Source organism: Tasmannia lanceolata, unplaced genomic scaffold, assembly GCF_043159265.1.
Source record: "Tasmannia lanceolata isolate RefF3 unplaced genomic scaffold, GAP_Taslan_0.1 ptg000008l, whole genome shotgun sequence".
Taxonomy (NCBI): Eukaryota; Viridiplantae; Streptophyta; class Magnoliopsida; order Canellales; family Winteraceae; genus Tasmannia; species Tasmannia lanceolata.
The window spans coordinates 66,500,683-66,525,969 of record NW_027518685.1 but is presented as its reverse complement, the minus strand read 5'-3'; the positions used below and the strand labels follow the sequence as shown (position 1 = coordinate 66,525,969).

General features: G+C 36.6%; 1 pseudogene across 1 annotated transcript; it reads right to left on the bottom strand.

Moving 5' to 3' along the window:
* Positions 1–486: 486 nt before the first annotated feature.
* LOC143885488 (ABC transporter A family member 7-like) lies at positions 487–23,977 on the bottom strand (annotated as a pseudogene). Its single transcript, XR_013253284.1, has 17 exons — positions 23,629–23,977; positions 20,681–21,074; positions 20,494–20,591; positions 20,231–20,375; positions 20,034–20,153; positions 19,834–19,940; positions 17,960–18,121; positions 12,398–12,767; positions 12,227–12,310; positions 11,506–11,849; positions 5,297–5,497; positions 4,681–4,790; positions 4,471–4,555; positions 2,998–3,126; positions 2,739–2,844; positions 2,152–2,240; positions 487–914 (listed from the first exon to the last, which is right to left on the bottom strand). The product of XR_013253284.1 is annotated as an ABC transporter A family member 7-like (transcript).
* Positions 23,978–25,287: the final 1,310 nt, after the last annotated feature.

Genomic DNA, 25,287 nt, shown 5'->3' with positions numbered 1-25,287 from the left:
CAAATGCATACTGAAACCGAAATATATACCGAAACTAAAATCGGTTGTATATTAGTGGTATATTATATCAACATGCATTATTATATTTATATGAATTGCATGTGAAATGTGCTATATGTATTATGTATCAATATTTACATGAATGGCATGTGAAATGCGGTATGTACTGAATTATCAGACATGTACAACAACACATGTCACTAGGCGTTCTGTTTGTAAACTATTATGAATGGTTGTCTTGCTTATATAATGATTCCTAAGTGTGTGTTTGTACCTATTCTAGCATTTCCTAAAGTTTCATTTAAAAGTTTTATCATTTGCATATGTTTTTTTTTGAAATGGTATCATTTGCATATGTTTCGATGCATTTGTGTGATTTTACAATGTTTCAACCAAAATTTCCAATTAAAACCAAAACATTCATGTTCTTGTGGTGTTTGAGCCCGAAATTTAAAACCTTGGTGGTGGGGAGATTTGAAATAATCGAAAGGGCCATATACACACATAGAATGACCGTGATAGCATGGAAAACTTCTGTTGTTTTCTTATTTGATACAAGGTACAAGATGCACTCACTTGAAGCTGTACGATAGAAGCTGTAACTAAATAATTACAGGTAATGGATTTATCAATTATGAAATGCCTTTTGCAACTTTAATAAAGACATCCTCCAAGGTGGTATCAACCAAACCCCATGCATGTATTGTGAACTTCGTCTTTGCATTTTCAACTGCTTGGAAAACGTCAGCATATCTAACTTCTTCCTTTGATAACTCGAACTTCTGCGTTCCAGATATGTGGTATATCTTTTTTGCACTTGGGGATAGTCGTCGTACTAAGTTCTCCACCTCTTCTTCATGGTTAGGAGATGTTGTAATTGTAAACACATAATGCCCGCCATATCTAGCTTTTAGCTGTTATCACAATTTATGCATATTCACCAAAGGAAAAATTACTATTCATATTCTATTTCATATTAATTCTAAAAAATTGTACTATTAATTTTTTTTTTTTGGGGTAAGTAGAAAGTTACCATTACTTTCATCTTACTAATCCTGCCAAATTTCCATGAGAAGGGCTATCCTCATTAATAACTTTTTTAAACATTTACTTAAATCGAAACACACTCAGGTATTGTTATACGTATTTGGAACCAATGTTTTTGACCCTTGGCATGGGTGCCAAGTGTGTGTCCTCACTCACGCAATCTTCAAAAGTCTCATGTGGGGAGACTTCCATAGAAAGACATTAATGGTTGAATAAATAAAAAACCAGAGAAGATAATATCAAGTTGTCCGGTAATGTATGTAATCAGTTTCTGACTTTCTGTTTATTAACTGATTTTACATATATAATTTTTTGAATGACGATATTACATATAATACCGATTATAAAGGAAACTGATATTGACAACCCATTGTTTTATGTAGATATCACGCTGTCTTTTTCCTTTCTTTTTATTTGGAACCTTCCATTGGATGTTACAATTCCCAAGAAGCTGCACCAGCCTATGGAAATACTTAAAATTAAAGAAGGGTGAGTATCTACTTAAGCAAAGGGGTGTAAATATTGACTTTCCTCTTAAGAAAAAAAGGAACAAAAGTTTAAGTCAACACCAGAGCATGAGAGCGACCAACCTATGAACTTTTCCTTCCATACCAAGAGGTTTTTTTTTTTTTGAATGGTCCACACCAAGAGGCTTGACCTTAAGGAATCTTTAATTTTGCAAAAGGCCCTAACAACCAGAAAAAAAAAAGAGAAAAGAAAGAGAAGCTAAAGACTTATAGAGTATAATGACACTTTGTTGAAATGTTTGACACGGAAAGCTTTTTGATGGCACTGTAGAGACTCTTTAGTTGTAATTTTTTTTTAACGTTAAGACTCTTTAGTTATATGTGCCAGTGTCACTTTAAAAGAGTGTTCGGTGTCAGCATGTTGGAAACACGAAAAAAAAAGAATCTAGATAACACTTCCCAAAACTGTTTTTTGATGCTTATTTTCTAATTTCATTTGTCAGTCCATGCCTTGTGCCTTCGTTAGTTATTGTCTTTTGACCTTATTGTTACAAGTCCTTGATTGTAGAAATTTGAGATAATGATCAATCACTGGATAGTGGTAGTGTTTCAAGATGAGAAGAATGAGTAGGTTTACCTCTTTTGGGTTTCCAAGGCACTGTAGGTGCCCGTCTACAAATATTCCAATCCGGTCACATAGAATCTCCGCTTCTTCCATTGAATGTGCTGTAATAATTTATTCAAGCTATTTGATCAAGATATAGAAAATTTCTCATTGTTACAGTCAAGAACTGTATTAGTATGAAATATTCTCCTATAATCTTAAAATTTATAACTAATTTGACGAAGACCCAAAATAGGAAGAAAAGAGAAACACAAAGAGAGAAAAGGACTAACTCTTCCATGAACTTGAGAATTTAAAAATGGAACTGAGAAATCAAGGATTGCTGTGATATCTTTAGAAGAATTATATTCAGCATAGTTTCCCGAATTTTTCCTTTTTATATGCTTCATAGAAGTTCCAAATACATGTTTGTTACCTGATACATCTAAGATATAAACCTAGAAGTTGCTAACAAAAGATGGAAGCATTTTCTGCTTTTTTATTTGAACTGACCCTCTGAATTATGGAAAAAATGGAATTATTATTGATCAAAACAGAAAGCAAAGAGAGAACAAAAAGCACCTTACTTATCATTCAAAAAAAAAAAAAAAACACCGTACTTGTGAGAAGAATTCCCTTGTCTTGCTTTACATGCTTTAGGAAATTCCACATGTTGTGTTTGGAAGCTGGATCTAGTCCGCTACTAGGTTCATCCATATAGACAACCTATAATGAAGCAAAGTCATACAAGGGCGTGAATTTCAAATTTCAGGGGTTCAAGATTCATACTTGCCTATCACACACACAAAAAGAATGGAAAATAAAAATAAAAATAAAATCAACTAAATCTTTGTTGATTTTTTTCCTGTTTTGACTTACTCGAGGGTTGCCAATGAGTGAAATAGCAACACTAAGCCTCCTCTTCATGCCACCACTGTATGTGCCAGATAATTTATCAGCAACGCCTCTATCAAGCAGGTTTACACTCTTCAATGATTCTTCCACTGCCTGGAAGAACAAAAGAAAAGGCTAAGGCTTTTTATGTCAAGTTTATTAGTAAAAATCAAACGGTATCAGATTACACGCTAACAAGCTTTTTATGGAAAGATAACAGTTTTATTAGTAAAAATCAAACGGTATCATATTACAAGCTTTTGATGTCACTTATTTTTTATATTATTAGCTCACCACTTTGTGAAAGATTTTCCCAAAAGTCATATTTTCCATGGGATTGTATTATTTAATATATTGAAACTTACTTTTTGCTATTGTCTTTTAATAGTTTCTCTTGTCTTTTAAACTCACTAGCTGATCCGGTATTGCTTGGATCGGGCCTTAGACGAGGTGCATTTTGCTTTTGATTCTGCCTGCTAAGGCAATTCTGCTATTTCATTTTCATGGACCAAGAAGCAAACTATGCTTTCAAATCTAGTGTAGAAGCAGGGTATAGGACTATATGTTTCACCCCACAAATCTACAGTAATCTGCTACATAACTCTTAATTGTTTTTCCTTCTCCATCAATTTCTAGCAATATATAGGCTAGTATCTAGATATTCCTCCTTCACCATCATTTTATGCCAAGCATATTTTAGTCAAGTTGTTTATAGTTTGGTTTTCCACAGGGTAACCAATAAAGGTAATTGATAACTTCATCTAGGAAAAAATTCATATTTTCTTTTGAATGGTGAAGTTTTATTGATGAGAAGGACAAATCCCAATGGCCAAGGTGGTCAAGTACAGAACCAGCTAAGCTGAGAAAGAAAAATAAGAAGGAAAGGAAAAAAAATTATATCTTCAGTACTGAATTATATTTCCGGTTATTATCTGTTAACTTACCAACTTCTCCAAAAGCTTAAGCTGTTGGAGAAAGGCGTTATTTATCTTTTATACTTTAACACTCCCCCGCACGTGTGGCCCACTTGGCGAACACGTGGCACATGTGGTCCCACTTTGGGCCGACCATCGCATGTGGATTTTTTGCTATCCGGGAGGTTTGAACTCGAGACCTTTGGCTCTGATACCATGTTAACTTACCAACTTCTCCAAAAGCTTAAGATGTTGGAGAAATGCGCTATTTATCTTTTATACTTTAACATTATCAAACCATATGCGTATTCAATGTTCACTAGTGTTTTGACTGTGGTAAACACAAGCATAAGGTGTCCAACAGTTTAATGTATGTGTGATGGTGCTGTAATTATTTTTGGCTCTTTATTTCATCTTCCTGAATTTGATCATGTGCTCACAATCCTTTACAGACAAAAGGGTCTTGGTACTATTCATGAAAAAAAAACTAAAAGGGTCCTAGTTGTGGGAGTGAAAAGCATGAGGGACAGAGAGATGATCTTACTTGCGTCAAAGGAACCCCTTTGAGATTCTTTAGTCTACCATAAAACAGCAGATGCTCTCTACCGGTAAGCATTTCCCAAATCAAGCTGTCTTGAAGTGTAGGCATTAAAAGCACACATAAACTTGCTGAATTAGTCAAGCAATACACACTTAGTCTGGATATAATATCATTGATAGTGTATTTATCACAAAAATTAGAACTGGTGCTTACTCATGCTGTGGACATACACCCATGCTGGAGTACACTTTATCCATATCAGTCGTTATGTCCAATCCTTGAACAAATGCAGTCCCCGAAGTGGGAGTTGTAAGCCCAGTCATCTGCAAACATATCAAGTTCTCAGTCACAAATATTTGCCTCGGGAATTTCTTGGGAAGTGTATATCGGGAGAATTTAATTGTTTTTGTTCTTTTTGGGTTTATATAGGGAAAAACCTAGAAAGAAACAAATTATTAAAAATATATAAATATATAAAATTTATTGTGTTATTTTTTTCACAACTTTTTAAAATCTCAGGATTAGTTCAGTTTTTTATAGTTTTATCAAAATGTCATAATAAAGTTGCGATATTTTGAAAAAGTCAGAGATTTCTATGACTATGCAAGTTCATAAAGATGCATTACAGTGCCATAACTTTCTGCAATGATTTTATGGATGACACAAAATTTTCCAATTTTGTTGCCAAATCTTAGCATAAATATCCAAGTTGGATCATTAGCTTTTTTCCTGTTATATTAATTTAAACCAGACAACTATAATGGCCTCAACCTTTATCTTGACAAAAACTTGCACAGGGAATAGTCAAATGAGAGTGCTCTCTACTAACCATATTGATAAAAGTGGTTTTCCCTGCACCATTTGGACCAAGAATACCAAAGCATTCTCCTCGAGGCACGGCAAGAGATAAACCTCTTACTGCATATTTCTCAGGGTTTCCATCCCGCCTTGGGTATACCTTTTTGAGGTTATCACAAATGATGGCATGGCTCTTACTAGGTTGCCGTAGTAACTTTTCTACCACTTCCCTCTGCAATCAATGGAATGTAGAATAAGCGTTTTGTTATAGAAAAAGGAGATACTTTCTGAACTCATGAAATCTTTGCAGAAAATAACTTTATTTGTGGGGGCGAGTGCATCTTGCAAAACACGTAGAACCAGGGGTTAGTGTGCTTTGATAGCATGGAATAAGATTTAAGTGAAGTCGCTGAAAGAGCCTTCTTGTAGAGAGATCACTGTAGAAGAGTTCTCACACTTCCTACCATAATACAAGTATGTAGTGATATGCATTTAAATACCATAGAAAAGAGGGTCTTTTCTTTTGTCGCCCAATGAGGGTGCCTTGGGGTTTCTTTTATCGTAATTGGCAATTTGAGGGGGATTTTTAGCAATTAGAGTAAGTTGTTAGTTGCCATTAAGAAAAAAACAAGTTCCTAATTTTGTATGAAAAGAGTTAGAAGTGTTGTTAGATTCGATTAGAAAACTTTGACTTTCATAAGTCTAAGTCTGAATGTACTCTTACTATTTTCAGTCTGCAACCTAGTTCACAAATCTTTTTCTCTTTATTCTCTTCAAGCCTAATCCTAATTCTTCACTTTTCTTAATTATTTTCGTCTATCTATCAAATTATGTCCAACCAAATACTTTTACATCTAGTTCCTGTTATTCTTTTTTGGTTTCTGAAATCTAAATTCTATCATCCATTATACCAGTAACTTTTAAATTCAACTTCTTCTCGTGCTCAATATTTCTTCATAAAAATGTAACTTTAATTGTTCCTAAAGCCAGTTCCTATAATCTTTTTGGTTCCTAACCTTTATCTTCAGTTCTCATATCTTTACTCTACTGGAACTCAATTTCCAACAATCATATTTTTTTGACAGGCCCATTCTGTCGGGACTTGGGGCTTGAATCCTGAGGTTTATATTTGACTTTCTTATTGGGCCCCACACTGGCAACCGGTAATAAGGGTAAGGCACTAATGTGCTAGGCATCCAAGAAAGGTAGCAACAACCCTAGTAATTTTCAATGTTAAAGATGTAAGGAATGGTGATGCAAGTCTAACAGTAAGTTGAATGTCTTCATTGAAGAAGATGAAAATTCTGATGCTGAGGCAATTGATCTGTAGGATGATGCTAATGAGCACGAAGAGGAAGCATATTCTTCCTCTTACTCGTTTTTCCTGTTACTGAATATGGGGAAGATTGGTTGCACCCTAGCATTTTCCAAGCACAGGTCAAGGGTAGGGAGAAAGTGTCTAGATGATAGTTCATAACGTGAGTAGTTCTAATATTGTATCCGTGGCCTTTGTTGAGAGGTTACAACTATCAACGGAGAAGCATCAATGACCTTACAACGCCATTGATTAATGATGTTGTTATGACCGTGGAAATGCGAAGCTTGATTCCTATTTAGACCTGCTCCTATATGGATTCAATTTGGTGTGATGTCATTCTGATGAGAATCACACATGTTCTTTTGGGCAGACTGGTGTTATATAACTGAGATGCTACTCTTCGAGGTAAGAGTAATACTTATGATTTCACGTTCAATAGGTCAAAGATCACTCTTAATTCCTTGCATGTGGGAGTTGAAAAGGTCAAGAAGCGTGAGAGTTAGAAGAAGGTTGAATCCAAGAAGCTTTGCAATATGCTTATCGTGAAGCAACTTGAAGATGAATGCATGGAACAGGGTGAGGTTCTTGCACTAGTGCAACGAGAGGTAGATATACGATCATTGAAGAGAAACTAACTCTTCCTCGTGAGATGCTAAAATGTTCTTTTAGAATTTTCAGATTTAGTGCCTGATGATCTACCATTATGTGTGTTTGATATACAACATATAATTTCTCTTGTGCCATGATTCGTATTGCCTAACTTACTTGCCTATAAGATGAATCCAGTTGAATATGCGTATTTAAAGAGGCAAGTGAAAGACTTGTTTGATATTGGTTTCATCTATAAGGGTCTTAATCCATGCGCAATGCTAGCGTTGCTCATGCCGGAGGAGGGATCATGGATGATGTGTGCGTTTACATGCTTTCAGAGTCTCTTATCTTCTCTAAGATTGATTTGTGGAGTGGGTACCATCTAATTAGAATATGACCTGGTGATGAGTGGAAGACAACTTTCAAGACTTGTGAGTGGTTGGTTGTCATTCGACCTAAGATTGATTTGTGAGTGGTTGGTTATGTCATTTGACCTTACCAATTCTCTAAGAACATTCATGCATGTGATGACATAGGTACTTTCTCCTTTCATTCATCCATTCATTGTTTATTTCGATGATAGTCTTATATATGGCGAAGATAAGAACACCTTGATCATATTCGTCCAGTGATGAGTCTTAAGACATTAGAAACTGTACATCAACCTGAACAAGTGTTCATTCATGAGTTCTAGCTTGAGTTTGTGGTTACTTCACATAGCATTGAGCCAATCCAGAAAAAGTTAAAGCCATACTAGATTGGCCACTTTCTATTACCATCCATAAGGTCCAGATTAGAATTTCCATGGATTAGCATATAGAAGGTTTATCTGGAACTTTATTATTATGGTTACTATTACGGCTTGTATGAAGAAAATATAATTTGCATGAATCAAATCAGCTATTAAATCATTTGAAGAAATTAAGAAGCGGATGACAGAAACACTTGTACAACAATTGCCATATTTCAACAAGTTGTTTGAAGTTGCATTTGATGCTTCACATGATTGGGGGGGGGATGATTGGAGGTGTTTTAAGTCATGATGGACATCCAGTGTCCTACAATGAGAAACAAAACGAAGCCAAGTAGCAATACTCTACTTATGACCTGGAATTTTATGCAGCGTTTATGTTCTTCGACACTGGTTGGTCAGTTAGGAGTTTTTCTTTATTCAGACCAAGGAATTAAGGTATCTTAAGTCACAAAAGAAATTGGGAACTTGTCGTGCAAAATGGAGCAGCTTTCTCTTCTCTAGGAACATTTCTATTGAAGCATAGGGCACGAGTGGAGAACAAGCCAGCAGCTGCATTGAGATGTCAAAATTGCCTATTGACTACATAGATCTCATGAAACAAAATTTACAAGGTGTTTCTGAAATTCATGATTTCCTTTTACGTCATTAGTTTCCCGAAATTCTCGAAATTCGACCAAAATGGTCGGAACGACAAAAAAAAAGCAAGATATTATTATTTTCATTTCATTAATTCAGATAATGATATTTGGTAGGCAACATCATTTAACAGCACAACAAAGGAACTGTATCTTATGCATGGGATGTCAGATAAGCATGGGACCAATAATATCTCGTAACTGTGGTAATGACATAGAGTTGGGGTCCTTAGAGGCAAGAATTATCATTGTACTTTCTTATACTTTTTTGCATTGAACTTCTTTATCGAATTTACTATTCTAGACATGCGTGACAATGCATGCCACTAGGGGTTCGATATGATTAAGCCATAATGGATGGTTTTGTTGCTTATGTGATGGTTTCTAAGAATGTATCTGTGCTTTTTCTAGCATTTCCCAAAGTTTCATCTCAAAATTTCATCATTTGCATATGTTTTTTTTAAAGGTTAAAAATGTTCACCATTTGCATATGTTTCCATGCGTTTCCGTGATTTTACAACATTTCCACCGAAGTATCCGCTGAAACCGAAATGTTTCCCTTTCCGTGATGAGCGAAACCGAAATTTAAAACCTTGATTCTATCTATTGCTGAGTTTGCCTGCAACAATTTGGTTAATTGTACAATAGGATGGTTGTAGTCCACTTGAGATTGTGTTGAGAATTCAGCCAAAGTCGATCAATTGATTTGGTTCCATTACCTATAAAGTTAGGGAAAGTGATGGTGCCAAAGTGTGTTTCTCTCCATTTTAAGGAATGAAGATGGGCGACAAAAGATTGTTATCTATCAGCGATGGTTTTTACAAGGCACTTGCTGATAAGCAGAAAATATGACTGTTGCGCTCTCTCTCTCTCTCTCTCTCTCTCTCTCTCTCTCTCTCTCTCACTTTTGTTTTGGTACAAAAAGAAGGCCTGAAGAAAGGGAGCCCCAAGAAACTTCTCCAAGTGTTTGTGTAAAAAATAAACAAGTGTACAGGTTACATATCCCAAAAAATAATCGTATGCACATGGGAATATAAAAAAAATGTGAAACCCATACTGATAATGAGATGTAGGTGATAAAGGTAAGAGCGTCCAACTGAAACATTCTGTAACATAGATAGATGAAAGGTCATGTGTTTCTTAAATGATTTCTGATTGGATGCCATTGAAGTTACTTGATATTTTCATACATGGAACTTGAAATAAGTTGTTCTTTTTCATCTGTCAGATGTTTATCTTAACTCATAAGCTGGTAGATTATGATTTTCTTCCAAACTTCCATGCTGCTACATGGGCACGGTAGTAAAGGAATGCAGTTCCTCCATGCTGAAAAGGTAAGCCACAAGTTTTTCTCTATGTTTTAAGAAGCTACATGACCTTGATATATATATATATATATATATATATATATATATATATATATATATATATATATATATATATATGAGGAAACTGTTGGTGAGCTAGCTTGCCCAATCACATGGGTCCCACATTTTGGGGAGTGATCCAAACCATTCATTTGCAAGGCCTTATCATAGATAGGGGGTGTACCAAAAATCAGCTCCATAGGATCATCCTAACCCCTCCATTTGTGGAGGACAAAAATGGGGCAGATTTGTGTCTGTCCATTTTTGTCCTCCACAAATGGAGGGGTTAGGATGATCCTATGGGCTGATTTTTGGTACACCCCCCATCTATGTAAGGGACTTTCAAATGAATGGTTTGGATCATCCTAACAAAGTGGGCCCCCATGTGATAGCTCACCATAAGTTTGGTGAGCTTAAGCTCACCAACAGTTTCCTCTATATATATATATATATGAGGAATAAGATTGTGCGGTTGACTGCACCAAGCTTAGGTGCGGTCGAGGGCCCCAAACTCATGTGGGCCCACTTTGATAGGATGATCCAAAGCATTCATTTGAAAGGCCCTTACATAGATGGGGTATGTACAAAAAACCAGCTCCATAGGATCATCCTAACCCATCCATTTGTGGATGTCAAAATGGATAGACACCGTTTGCCACAAATCTGTCCATTTTTGCCCTCCACTTTTGGAGGGGTTAGGATGATCCAATGGACCTGAATTTTTGTAAACACCCTATCTATGATGGGGCCTTGCAAATGCATGGTTTTGATCAGCACAAAAAATGTGGGACCCATGTGTTTGGGCCCTTGACCGCACCTAAGCTTAGGTGTGCTCGACCGCACACTCCTTTTCCTATATATATATATATATATATATATTTATTTATTTATTTATTTATAACGGTTTTTACACACATGTGTAAATAAGTTATCTACACACTAGCTTAAAATACAGTGGAGGCCATATTGTTTGGGTGATCCAAACCATTCATTTGATTGGCCCTCACATAGATAGGGTGTCCATTAAAAAATCAGCTCCATAGGATCATCCCAACCCTACGATTTGTGGAGGTAAAATGGACGTGTATAAACCTTCACAAATCTATCCATTTTTTGCCTCCACTGTTCAAAGGGTTAGGATGATCTAATGGAGCTGTTTTTTGTGGACACCCTATCTATGTGAGGGCCAATCAAATGAATGGTTTGGATCACCCAAACAATGTGGGCCTCCACTGTATTTTAAGCTAGTGTGTAGATAACTTATCTACACATGTGTGTAGAAACCGCTCTCTCATATATATATAACGGTTTCTACACACATGTGTAGATAAGTTATCTACACACTAGCTTAAAATACAGTGGAGGGCATGTGTGTAGAAACCGCTCTCTCTCTCTCTCTCTCTATATATATATATATATATATATATATATATATATATATATATATTTTGATGACATAGGGTATCCCCACCCTAATTTTTAGGGCGAGACTATTCCCTACGGATGTACATGACTTTGATATTTGCTGAAGATCAATACTATTATAATGAAAATGTCACAAGAATCCAAGCATACCTCCTGAGAAACATCAGGTTTTTCCACATTGACAAGAACATCATATCCTTGTCTTTCTATATCGCTCTTTAAAGAACAGGAAGACCTCTTAAATGGACACTTTCCGATCCCACTACTTAATGAGAAAACTTCATCCAAGTAATATGAAACTGGCAGCAGTACCAACCATTCTGCTACCATGATAATCAGAACAGCTCTCATTCCATACATGTCTCCGATTATATCCTTCCAACTCATTCCAGAAGTTTCCAAAAACTGTCCTGAAAATGAATACTGTGCGAACTCATATAGCCCTCGATATAGAGAAAAAGCAGGAAAAATCTCCATGATTAGGACCCAACTACCTGAAAATCAGTTAGAAAACAAAACAATTTTCATAACAGAATAGTATGTAACACAACATGTTTGGCAGCCATGAATTTTTTTTCCATGGAATATTAGTTTATCCGGTGGTGGGAGAGGGACATGGAAGGTGGGAGAGGGAGAGAATTGAGAGGGCATGAGTGAAGAGAGGGTGTGAAGTCTGAAAAACAGATAAGAGTTTCCTTTTTTTCAGCCACTTAGCACAATCTCCTCAATCCCGCCCTTTCAAATCCTCTCCCTCTCTCACTCTTTCTACCCTTCTCTCACCACTTGGTGGACTAATATTCCCTGAAAAAAAAAATCATGGTTGCCAAACATGGTTCAAAAGTTTGAAAAATCAATTGCACTTGGGAGTTACTTGGAAAGGATGTATCCTCAACAAAGTGCTGGAAAAGGGTGGATCCCAGAAGCCCCGACCCAACCACGTACAAGTAACCCATTACTGCCAAGGGAAATTTCAATCAAGACAAAAAGGCATGATGGATTTGATATGGAAGAGTTGGGTAAAAGTTCTCTGATCCGTTCAAACCTGTGGCAGTCTTAACATCTGAAAAGAACACTGCCACGAGAAAGGCTAGTGCAATTTGCAAGTTTATGTAAACGAAATAGAACACAAACTGTATGCTGTAGTCATTCAATGTGAAGGTTCTCAGCCCTGTAGAAAGGATCCATTTGGCTTAGAAAATAGAGTAACTATAAGGAGTTCTTATTTCGATCTACTTCTGATATTAATTACCTATAACTGAGCCAAATATCACTAAACATAACATGTAGATAGATGATATGAGAAGAAAATATGCATAAGAAATTATCCAATAAGGACCATTCTTTAGCCCATGCATTGTCATAAAGGTCCGTAGCTTTTGTTGCTTTTCATAGACCAAGTATGTCAACATAACCTACATCATACAGACAAAAGCAAGAAAGTTAAGGAGGATTTCAGAGCAAATTAAGAAAAAAATTCTCTAGAAGATCAAATATTAGATGTGATTGCAGATTTGAACTCATATGGTATCAACGGTGCTTGATGTAGCTTAAACCAGATAATATACTATGAAAAACCAAGACACCATGCATAGTCAATGATCACAAGATGGACAAAATAGTATTGTTATTGTTAGGATTGTGGCCTTACAAATTAATTAGGCCATGTTTGGCCACCAAGAAAAAATATTCGATGGAATATATGTGGGACCAGTTGTGAGAGATGGCAGGGAGATTTGGGGGGGGGGGGGGGGGGGGGGGGTGGGCAACTTGAGAGGGTGAGAGTGAAAGAGGCATGAAAAGCTCCTAAAAACCTGGAAAACAAAAAACCAATTTTCAATAGTTATTTTTTTTACTAGTTGTAGTGGTTTTTATGTTATCTCTATGTTAGGAATATATTTCCTTATTTATGTTATTGCATCTTATATTAGGTTTCCTTATTTCCTTTTTCCTATTCTGTTGATTTCTATTTCCATATTTTGCTTTCCCTAATTTCTATATAATGTAGATGCCGTATGGCTTTTGAGCAAGGAAGAATCAAATTAAGTGCAGTTTGCATCTTGGAGGTCGAGTTTCCTCGAATTAACTCATTGGAGGCCTGAGTTTCCTCGAATTAACTCATTGGAGGCCTGAGTTTCCTCGAATTAACTCATTCTTTCCCTTTTTTCTACCTTCTTCCCTATTTCTTTTTCTGATAGAACGGTGTTCTATCAAGTTGGTATCAGAGCACTTCCTGGTGGATGCCTCTAACGGGCCTTCAAAAGAACGAGCTCGGTATCAGAGATTTGAAGGCTTATTCCATGGCTGTCGGGAACAAGAATGGTTCGTCATCAGAAGAACAAGCCTTGGAAGCGAAGTTGAAAGCTGAAATCAGAAAAGAACTCGATGCGGTTTATCAGGCAAGATTCAACAACATTGAGACACAGTTACAAAAGATCACGGATCTTCTTCTCCAAACTCGTCTGTCACCTGAGCCAACCGTTACTCGTGACAATTGGGGGCAGGGCTTAGATCTGTCAACACACCGAATCGACGGGGCGAAGATCTTGTTCGTCAGAAAGGCGGCTTCGGTGTTGAACGAGAGCAATACTGTCCCCGTATGAAGATAGACTTCCCACGATGGGATGGTAGTGATCCAGAGGGATGGGTGACACGAGCGGAACGTTTTTTCCGATTCTATCAAACTCCCATCGACCAACGGGTTACCATCGCCTCCATTAATTTAGAAGGTGATGCCATCCAATGGTTCAAGGTTTGAGGGGATCTATCACGGATCACCAAACTGGAGAGAGTTTGTAGATGGGTTGTTAGTACGTTTCGGCCTCTCCCAGTATGAGAACGTTCACCGCGAGTTAGCAAAGATACGACAAAGTACGACAGTCTTAGAGTATCAAAGCCGTTTCTAACGACTCGCCAATTGTGCACAAGATTGGTTGGAACCTCAGTTAGTGGGAACATTTATTGAAGGACTTCACCCGGAAATTCGGCGGGAAGTCAAGATGTATCGTCTTCGCACAATGACAGCGGCTATCTCTTATGCGCGATTGCAGGAGGAAAGACTAAATGAAGATAGTCGACGTTCGTATGATGGCTTTACTGGCTGACCCCCTGATCTTCTTCGAGAAGGTCCCATAGAATCCACGGGTCGTAACATGTGCATGTGACGCGATTGACGGAAGAGGAAGGACCTAACGACTAAGGGGCTATGTTGGCACTGTGATGAGAAATGGCATAAGGGTCATCGTTGCGGACAAAAACGGTTGTTGATGATCGAGCTAGCTAGCTATTCCGACGACGATGAGGAGGATGATCAACCTTGAGGACAAGGTTGAAATTAAGGGCGAGGGAATGCTAGGAATATATTTTCTTATTTAGATGATTTCCTTATTTATGTCATTGCTATCTTATATTAGGTTTCCTTATTTCCTTTTTCCTATTCTATTGATTTCTATTTCCATATTTTGCTTTCCCTGATTTCTATATAATGTAGATGCCGTATGGCTTTTGAGCAAGGAATAATCAAATTAAGTGCAGTTTGCATCTTGGAGGTCGAGTTTCCTCGAATTAACTCATTGGAGGCCTGAGTTTCCTCGAATTAACTCATTCTTTCCCTTTTCTCTATCTTCTGCTTCCCTATTTTCTTTTCTGATAGAACGGTGTTCTATCACTCTACCCTGGCTGCTCAAATCTCGTCCTCCCACCCCTCCTCTCCCTCCTACACCCATCCAATACAATTGAGCCCATAAATAATTTTTTCTAGAATTTATTTTGGGTATGAAATCTAGTAGAAATTGTAGTGTAAGTAAAGAATCTCAATGAGTTGGTTACTGACATTTATGACAGCATTAATTGATCATCATGACGGGTTGAGAATCGACTTTCTATACAAGCAATATGGTAACCAAGGTTTTAAATCTCGGTTTCAGAATGCGGTTCGGTCCTCACCGAAACCGAAATTTCGGACGAAATCTATCGAAATCATATAACGTAATATTTTATCCCGTCTAAAATTTTGGCGAAATTACCGAAATTTCGGGATAATATTAAATAATGAATAAAAACAGATTTTTTGGTCTAATCCCTTAATTTCGGCCCGAAATTTCGGGGAAAACAAAATTTGACCGAAATTTTTGTAACGTTTCGATTTTACCCAATTTCGATTTCGTTCTCCACCGAAACCCTAAATTTCGGTCCGAAATTTCTGATTTCGATCGAAATTTAAAACCTTGATGGTAACACCTCTTGGGGGGATTATATTTATTAAGTTTAGTTGGTTTTCCTAATTGAAATACGCAACCTCATCTTGTAACATGCTTTTGGAGGATTGGAATTTCTTGTCTGTTGTCATTTTTGTTAAAGTAATTCTTAAATCCTTGTGAAAGTCAGCGAATATCATTGATCTAACAATCAATCATGACTTAGTGTAGTGGATTTCTTATTGTTTCATCCAGTTCTTAAGTGTACTAGATGAATACCTTTAAATTTGCAATAGGTTTTCATCTTGTATATTTATATGTGATTGTTAGAACATTCTTCATGAATCATGACAGTAATATTAAATAGTATCAAGGAAAAACTCCAAATTTGAATCGCTCTAGAGCAATGAATAAATAGATGAGATGGAGTCTCAAGTGAGAAACTGCAATGTACAGAGTCTCTAACCTCAAAAATTTACCTAGCGATAAGTTGGTCTCTAGTGAGTATTTTAGCTTGGACACACCAAAGAAAGGAAATGGCACTTGGGGAGGAGGCTTGGGAGTTCCATACATTTGGGAATTTTGGACCAGTGCGGGACCTGATTGTACTGACATATAAGAATATAGATTAATCTTCATCATTTTCAGGGATCCAAATCAGATCATCATTATAATCTTCAATTGTGAAATAGTGAGATCTAATCAATGTGTAGAACAGAGAGAATTTGTCCACAATTTTGAGGGAGTTGCCTTCATGAAGAAGCGGAGTAATTACCCTGTGATTTTCTTGATCCCTCAAAGTAATATGCAATCAACGCTATAGGTTTAACTTCCAGGGCAAAAAAATTGGGAAAGGAGGAGGGCAATGGGTTACCAAACCAATCATACAACTAAAAGAAAGTTTTTGCTCCATTTCCAATGTAGAAAGATGGATGGGAGGAGAATGAATGAAAAACTACTTCCATTTTTTATAATTGGAGATCCAAAGCCTACCATCCTCCTAACCAAAGGCACAAACTAGTCTTTTGATATTTAGAGTAGATTACTCTAGTTCATAATTCTCCTTTGGTATTGAATAATCTCCACCACCATTTGGCCAAAAGTGCATTCTTTTGAATTCTAACATTTTTAACTCCAAGCCAGCCTATAATCTTTTGGAATGCATAGAGTCTCCCAGTTAATTAAATAAACTTCCCTAAAACTAGTGTCATTGTTCCATAGAGGAGGGATCTTATAGAGGAAAAAGAAATTTGAACCATACATCTAAAGCTCCACTTATTCAACATATATAGAAAAACTGAAATATTATATTTTATCCATGTATTGATATTCCCGTTGTTTAACCCATTATAGTGCTTTTAATATTCTTGTTATTGTTCATTGCTTTTTTCTTTTCTTTGTTGTTGTTGACCTCCTCGGTCTTGGTGTTTCCCCCTTCCTTTTAATATGATTCTCTCCATTTCAAAAAGAAGAAGACATAATACATTACTAATTCCACAATTCCTAATATTTTGGGCATTTCAGAGTTTGACTCCACAAATGTGTTGGATTCTGGTAATTGTAACACCCCCCCCCCCACGCCTCTTCTCCGCACGCACGCACACACAATTTGATTATCCCTATTATGAACTGAAGTTGGCAAGTCAAGCCCCCAATTAGCGAGATAGACTGAGACCCCTTTGTGCCTGAGACCAAGAGAGTAAAACAAAAAGAAAAATACAGTCAGCTTTTAGTGAGCCCAAGCTCTTACTAATCGATGTGCGAACTTTAGTGCTTTCTCGCTTCCCGATCACCAAAAGATTCATTCAATACAATTACAAACACAGATGTAACCCACGTTAATTTGCAAGGTTTTTTAATTCCACCACTGAGATTGTTGATTATAATCAGAAAATCACCAATGTTTGGTGTACCTGTTTAAATTTTAAGCTAGTTAGAATCAATTAGTACTATATGAACAATTGCCAATGTGGAACTAGAGAAAATATTGACATACATTATTTTATCCAAATGTAGACTTTTTTATGGGTGCCAAACTACAAATAAATTGGAACTTACTATCATATAATAAACCTATCAGATCGTCTTTTTTTTTTGAATGATTAAACCTATCAGATCCTTATACAATAATATGTAGTCATGATAGCATATGGATGAAAAAAGAATTCATCTATTTCTCATATAAACTATCATTAATCCGTACTATATTGGCCTGTAAAAACAAATAGAAATTTGAATGGTTTGTTGAGGCAGGTAATTATGTAACAAGTATTACCATGGGAACAGACAAGGTTTTATATGTAACAATGAACTGATATGAACTTTTCCCAATTAGTGCATAATCCATTTGCACATATGCCAAACAAGATTAGAAATGAGAAACAAATTGTTTAGAAGATACAACATCTTACCGGGAAAAGTAACTCAATGACCCATGTGAAGAAAAGAGGACCAATAATAGACGATGGATCCAGCCTACGTGGCACAGTTAGAGGTTTAGGCATTTCCTTGACAAAGTCAAACATCACCTTCACATGAGCACCTTTCAGGAATTGGAGGTAGGAATTTGATGCCTGTATATCATTTAGTAGTTATGGGCACATCAACAGTGAAGGAGGATGTTATCCAATGCCTGAACGAATAAAAGATAATCTTGAAAACTGAAGGCATTTTCTTTTATATGTGTGCAACCCACATATTAGAAAATGTATTTTCCAAAGACCAATTTGGCATGGATTTCAAGATGAGTAAATGCACCTTAGAATATCATATAAGAAATATTAACAGCAGTTTTAGTTGTCAGTGTTATCTACATAGTTGCCAAACTCTTACAACTCGTATGAGTCAACTCCCGAGTTGAGTCGAGTCGAGTCGAGTCGCATGGGTTACTCGCCTCTGTTGAAGACTCGCCCGAGTCGTCTGGTGACTCGAACGAGTCGCTGGGAGTCGACTCGAAAAAATAACACTCTTACGAGTCAAGTCGAGTTGCTAGGCCTAGGCTTTCTTGTTTTGATGGTTGAAAACTTGGAAGTTGGAACTTAGAACTTAATTATTTTTGTGCATGCAAGTTAGAAGCATATAGTTATTTATATTTTTGGCTTAGTACTTTATGTATATGCTATTGGTCTTTTTTTTTACGTACTTCATCTTTTGATATATAATTATATTTTTTTCAACTAAATTTCTATTCTTAACAAAAACTCTTACGAGTCACGAGTCATAAAATTAAGAAATCAAGTCACCGGAGCATCATTTTCCCATTATTATGAAAAACTCTTCCTCAAATTTTGAAGTATCGAAAAATGATAATGTAGACACCCCATTTTGATCGGGCCCTAAAACCCGAAAAATCGAATAAGAATCTCAAAATCAAATAAAGTTCCAAAGCCAAATCTCGAAATCTCCGAAGAATCAAACCTGAATTCCCAAAAATCAACCCGAGCTGTACCCCCGTTGTGTTGAGATCATTTTTTCTGATAAAGGGTGATAGGGGGTGAAGACAATTATGGTTATCTGTAACAAGTTATTAATACCTTTCAAAGAAAAGAAACCAAATAATTCTCAGCATGTTGATACATCGAAATATCATTTATTTGAAAACACGTTTTGTTATGAATTTTATTCTGCTCGTAAATGGAGTGCCGTTTGTGCTTTGACAGTGAAGACTTTGGACAAAATCATGATTGAAACTATCAGTTATTTCTCTCCAATAGAAATAAAATATATAAAAGTTGCAACCATGATACGCGCACACTAGAAGCCTTTACTGAGTTGCTCATTAGGACTATTTTTCCTGCACATACCATACTTTGAAATTCATGCATTGATCACATTGGTGCTTTCCACACGCTTTTGTTAAACTTTCTTAGAGATCTTATATACAAATTTCAGTAGTGAGGTCCCATTTTATTCCTGCTTAGAGTTGTTTAAACTTTAAACCCAACAACATTGTGAGTGCTAATAAGATTAAGAATTTCATTTTTCCCATCTCCCAACTGTTATACAGATTCCTAAAACAGATCAAATTTTAATTTCTCAGTGCTTATATATTTATAATATTGCCTTGTGGGAGAACATAAGTTCTATTCTTACCCCTGTCATATGTTGGCAATTATTTATTTCATATCATCAGACATTTAAGAAAGTGGAGGTCTTGTTTTACACTTTTAGCCCCTAACAGAAAGCTCTTGATAGGCATTATTTATTGCATGCATTCTAATAAATTATTAACAAAAATGATAAATTTAGAAAATAAGTGAACATCAGTATCTTTTAAAATACATACCATAGTCAGTGAGCGTGGAATTCGCATCAATCCGATATCCTTATAGGTCCCATTATACCAAACAGTCATGTTGAAGTTATTCTTGTTGGTGTTTAAGAAATCATAACCTGTCAAAAATGATTTTAGCAAGTAGTTTTTTGCATCCAAAACTACAAAGAAATGAGGTTTAGTACTCCTTGGTGCACATTTCTCAGACTGACCTGCAAGGATTTCATTAATCTTTTTCTCTGAATTTCCATTTCTGTAACCTCTGAATAAATTGCTATTTACTTCTGAAGAGCTGTTGCGCCACAAATGTAAACCTTGAACGCATTGCACACCTAAATTCGGACCCCTAAAATTAGAATAATCAAAACATATACACACTAGGGGTCCTTGTATATAGTAAGCCTTATACCTTGCGCAAGTGGAAAGCCATCCAAGTCCATGGTAACTACGAGGCTGAAATCTGGTTCGCAATGGGGTTGGATAATGTAGAAGGGCCTGGCTGAGAGAAAAGAAGATTCGAAATAATACGTTGATTCAGGATCTGTATCTGTACCCTGGAAAAAATATTCATAATAAACCATGGATCAGTTTCAAAACCTTAACTATTCATTTTATCTATATACTAAGAAAAATATAAGTACATATTGCATAAGTTGACTGATAAAATCTTACTAGGAGATACTTCGCTGAAATACCCACAGCATCAGTGGAAGAGAAACCGTCCGAAGCAGGTAAATATGTAGCAGATTCAAACATATTCTTCCCCAAGCCTAACACGATATAAAAAATTAGGATTTTGAGATAAAACATAATGAAAACATCTTAATTATAAAAACTAAATGCATAATGAGTTGCTTACTTTCTGCTAGGGATTGGTTACTGCCAGTCAGAAGTATAGTAACAGGACATGAGCCTTTTTTCTTGCATGATTCATCTGGAAAATCCATGAATGAACTTGTTTCCAACTTGGTTCTCGTGGCACGAAAATTAGACCTTGGTATCTGTAAGAGAGCTGGCCATTGTTTGGGGCTAGGAATTGGACAAGAAGAAAATTGGCCAGTCATTTGATCAAAGTACTTTTTAATGCATCCAAATCCACATGACTCATCTTCCATTGTGGCAGAACAATTGCACTCACAGTTATTTTTAGGCTTCACCATGACAATATTAACTAGCTCCTGAATGCCTAGAAGCAAAAGACATAGTAGAGCGGGGAACACAACAAGCCCAATATTCGTCCGCAAATTGCGCTTCTGTGAAATTGTGCAACAGATGAAAAGAGCATTAGATACAGCCATTAAGTGTAGGATAAAGTTACATGAATTGATTGATTTCTGAAACTTTTGTGAAAAACTATCAAGTAGAATGCTTGTTTTTGTTATGTGAATTGATTAATTTCTGAAACAATTATGAAAAACTATAAGTTGAATGCTTGTTTTTTCATCAAAATACTCGTCGCATTGTTGGAAAGATTGCACTACTTTGAAATATTTTAGATAATTGTTGCTGTATAGAGCTTCAGAAACAATTTCATATATTTCCTATTACTTGAAGATACAATTAAATATGGAATTACAGTTTCTATGTATTTTCAATTAGATTTCTGTTTGAAATTATTCTAATGTTATGATATCAGTTCCTTGACCTCCTTAACTAGAAGCAGGGAATGACATAGGAGCTATGAAATGATAAGTATACATTATCTCGGTAAATTTTAAAGGGAGGTTATATGATGGATATTCATTTTTTTCCAAGGAAAATTATGAACGCGTAAAAGTAAAAGTGGGGCCGACTTGTTCTATGATCCAAACTATTCATCTGTTAGCCATTTTTATGGATGGTCCATGCATCAAAATCTATTCTCATTGGATGATTCTAACCCTCGGATTGTAGCCACTGAATGGATGGTTAGAAAATCAAAGCGGCCACAAATTGGAGCGTTGGAATCGAAGGGAGTGAATGTTGATGGATGGCCCGTCCATAGCCAAGGCCTAACAGATGAATGTTTAGGATCAAAGAACAAGTGGTCCCCACTTGTACTTTTACTCGCTCGTAATCATATTACCTCCTAATTTTAGATGCTTATTCTACCAAATCACTTTTGTAGTCATGGCTCAGGATTATCAGAGATGAAGGTGCTAATTTGGTTGTGGCATTTTCCCACTACTATGGGATTGGATCGAGTATTCAGGCAGAGTGCAGGGCCCTTCTAGATGGCTTCAGATTATGTAAAAAACTAAATTTGTATCATAACTATAGTGGAAATGGCCCAATCAAAGTTTCAGATACTGTGGAGAATAAAATACTTTTGGGATGAGATTAAGGAGCTAATGCAGGATCTTTCTCCAACCATATCTCTTATTTATCGGGAGGCGAACGGAGCGGCTGACGCTTTAGCCAACTAGGGGTACTTTTACTCAAGATAACAGGTAGCACTACAAATGGAGGGATCTTCCCAGAGAAGTGAGACGAGCAAGCAGACGTGATAAATTGGCCTTACCTCATACGAGGATGATAGTTTTTCCTTAATTATGTATTGAAGTATGTCTAGTGTAGATCTGTTTTAGTTTAGTTTTGGGTCCCGTATTGGGCTCCTCAAAACCACCGTATCATTCTTTTGAGTATTAATAAAGGGTGATGATATTTTCACCCCCTGCATTACTTGCACGCTCTCCTTATAACGTGATTTGACATAAAGTTGCCCACTTTTCAGGTGAAATCACGTTATAAGGGGAGCGTGAATGTTTGGCAGTGGGGTATCATCTCCTTTAATAAAATCTCCAGGTCCGTCCTGGGGCCTTAGTTCTCAATTACGGGTTTTAAAAAAAAAAAGTAAAGACGAGCAAGAGATGGTGAAAAGATGTCAATTGTATTCCTTCATAATAGGTACAATCCTATTAAAACTACATACAGTTAGTATCATAAAGTGATTCGTTAAAATAACCTTGGAGGTCCATAAAAATAATGATATTACCAGTGACCAACACTTCCACTACAGCTACTATATTTCCTTGAAGATCCAAACCATTCATTTGTTGGGTCCCAGCGTAAATAGGCTGTGCCCGAAAATCAACTCCATAGGATGCTCCTAACACTCCAATGTGTAGAAGTTCCACTTTGTAGGCTGTTAGAACTTGTGGGTCCTACCTTGTTCGAATATCCAAACCATTCATTTGTTGGCCCGAACGTATATAGGTTGTGCCCCGAAAATCAACTCCACAGCATGATTCTTCAACCTTCAATGGGACCCAACCAATTTACGTTGATCGGACGGTTAAGAATCATCCTGTGGAGTTGATCACTGTATATATTTTTTTAAAAATACCTGTACACATTGATCTGTCACTTTCATGCATGCATTATCTAATTCCAAAATCAATTAATTGAATTCAATATGCAGTTACTTGAACATTGTGTTGACAAAGATTGAGCCCACCAACCTTCATATTCCTCATAATATAAACTAGATTTATATACAATTATATTTATTTGGGTCCAGTCCCTATTATACCCCATCACGGGAATGAATCTCTTTAATCCTTCTCTACAATCTATCGATTCAGATTATCCAACCCATTGAGCCATAGATGGCACTGATTATATAATCCCAGCCGTCGGATCGAGAGTCTACTTTTGGGTATAGATGAGAAAATACAATGGATCGGACGGCTGGGATCACTCGAAGAAGATAAATTTGGGCTGTGGCCCACATATTAGATTGGATTGGATTGGAGTATAGACATGATTTTGGTTTAGAATAAGAAAGAAAAACCAAAAAATTGAGTTAATAGCATTATGGGTTCTGACCTGAAAGGTGATGTTCTTCCTTAGCAAAGCATTGGCCTGAGTTAGAAAAGTGGGAGGTCCTCGTTGTGATGAAGCCTCCATGTTTGATCAGATTTCTTGCTCTTCTTCTTTTTCAATTGATCAAGATCAAGAGAATTTTAGATTCCAAAAAACCCAAATCTCACTTTTCTTATGAACAAACAGAGAAAAATAACGTGCAGCATTGTCAAGCCATGAATATGAATGAGAGAGCTGCCTGGAAATTAATCTTTTGGCTCTATTAGTTTTTCTTAACCGTGTGAAGCCATGAATATGAATGAGAGAGCTGCATGGAAATTAATCTTTTGGCTCTATTAGTTTTTCTTAACCGTTTGTTTAAGCGTTTTCTGGAGGATGTTTCAGAAAAAGGGAGTTAAGAGAGCATTCATTTTGCGAATTAATTGGATGAAGAAGAAGAAGAGAGTGGTTGTTAACATGGGATATTGATCAAGGGTTAGGATTATCAGATCAAGGTGGGGTCAATAGAAATGGGCATTAGTTGTGGTGTCCTGTCGAATCAGGACCTTTGATCTTGTTGAGCTCATTAGGTGGCCCACATGAACTTATTATTAGGAAAATCAAAAAAAGAATGAGCCTAACAACCACTAGTTTTTTAGCATTTCATCTTTCTATTATTAGCAGGAAAATCTAAATAGTTAAGGGGTCGTTTCTCTCCTTCCTATGGCCCTCTTCGTTTTAGATTTTGATAAAAGCCTCATTTAAGGTTCCGCTGGGAAAAATCTAAACCGTTGATTTTTGTAGCCCAGCATCTTACGTGTAGGATGTTACTTTGGGATGGGGCCAAGATCATTTGGATCGCCTCGTCATGTTCTACAAGATCAGCGGTCTTGATTTCACATACATCTTCCCCTTGGGACCAAAAATTAATTGCCCTTTTGCACAATTATTATTAAGGGATTTGCTAGGGACCATCGCAGAAGGCATTTAAATGAAATAATAAGACAAAAAATGAGCCTATGTGGCTGCTCTCTCATGCAACAATCGGTCCGCAAAATGCCTTCTGCGATGGTCCCCTGCAAATTCCTATGGAAAAATGACGGACGATTTATGGATTCTGATAGAAAACATAATAACATGTTAATAACATGTTACTTTCCCTACTCTTTTACTGTTGGAAAAATGACGGACGGGGGACATACTTTCTATTGAATTTTCAATGGGTACCATCAATTTAAAGATTACCGACGAGGAACGATCTACGGATTCTGATTACCAAAATGCCCTTTTGCAAAAGTAGTACGTTATACACGTTCCCGCCCCTTCTCTCTTCTCATTTCACCATTTTTCCTTGCTTTTTCACCTTCTTCCCTCCGGAATTACGACTTTCGCAGGCGTGTGCTACCTCCCGAGAAGTTTTCCCGTCGAAAGGTAACAGTCCTCCTCACGGGAACTCTATTATTTGAGATTTTTTAAAGTTTTTTAGGGTTTTGCTCTCTTTTGTTAATATGTTTTTAAGCTTTTCTTTCATTTGGTAATGAGAACATGTTTTTTCATATTATTTATGGTTTGTCTGGTGTATGTGGGAGGAAGAAGAAGAGAATGAATAGGGTTTTCGGTAGTAACCCTGTTCGGAGTGATTTCAAAACCCCCTTTAGAGACTACATAACTCTTGTTTTGGAG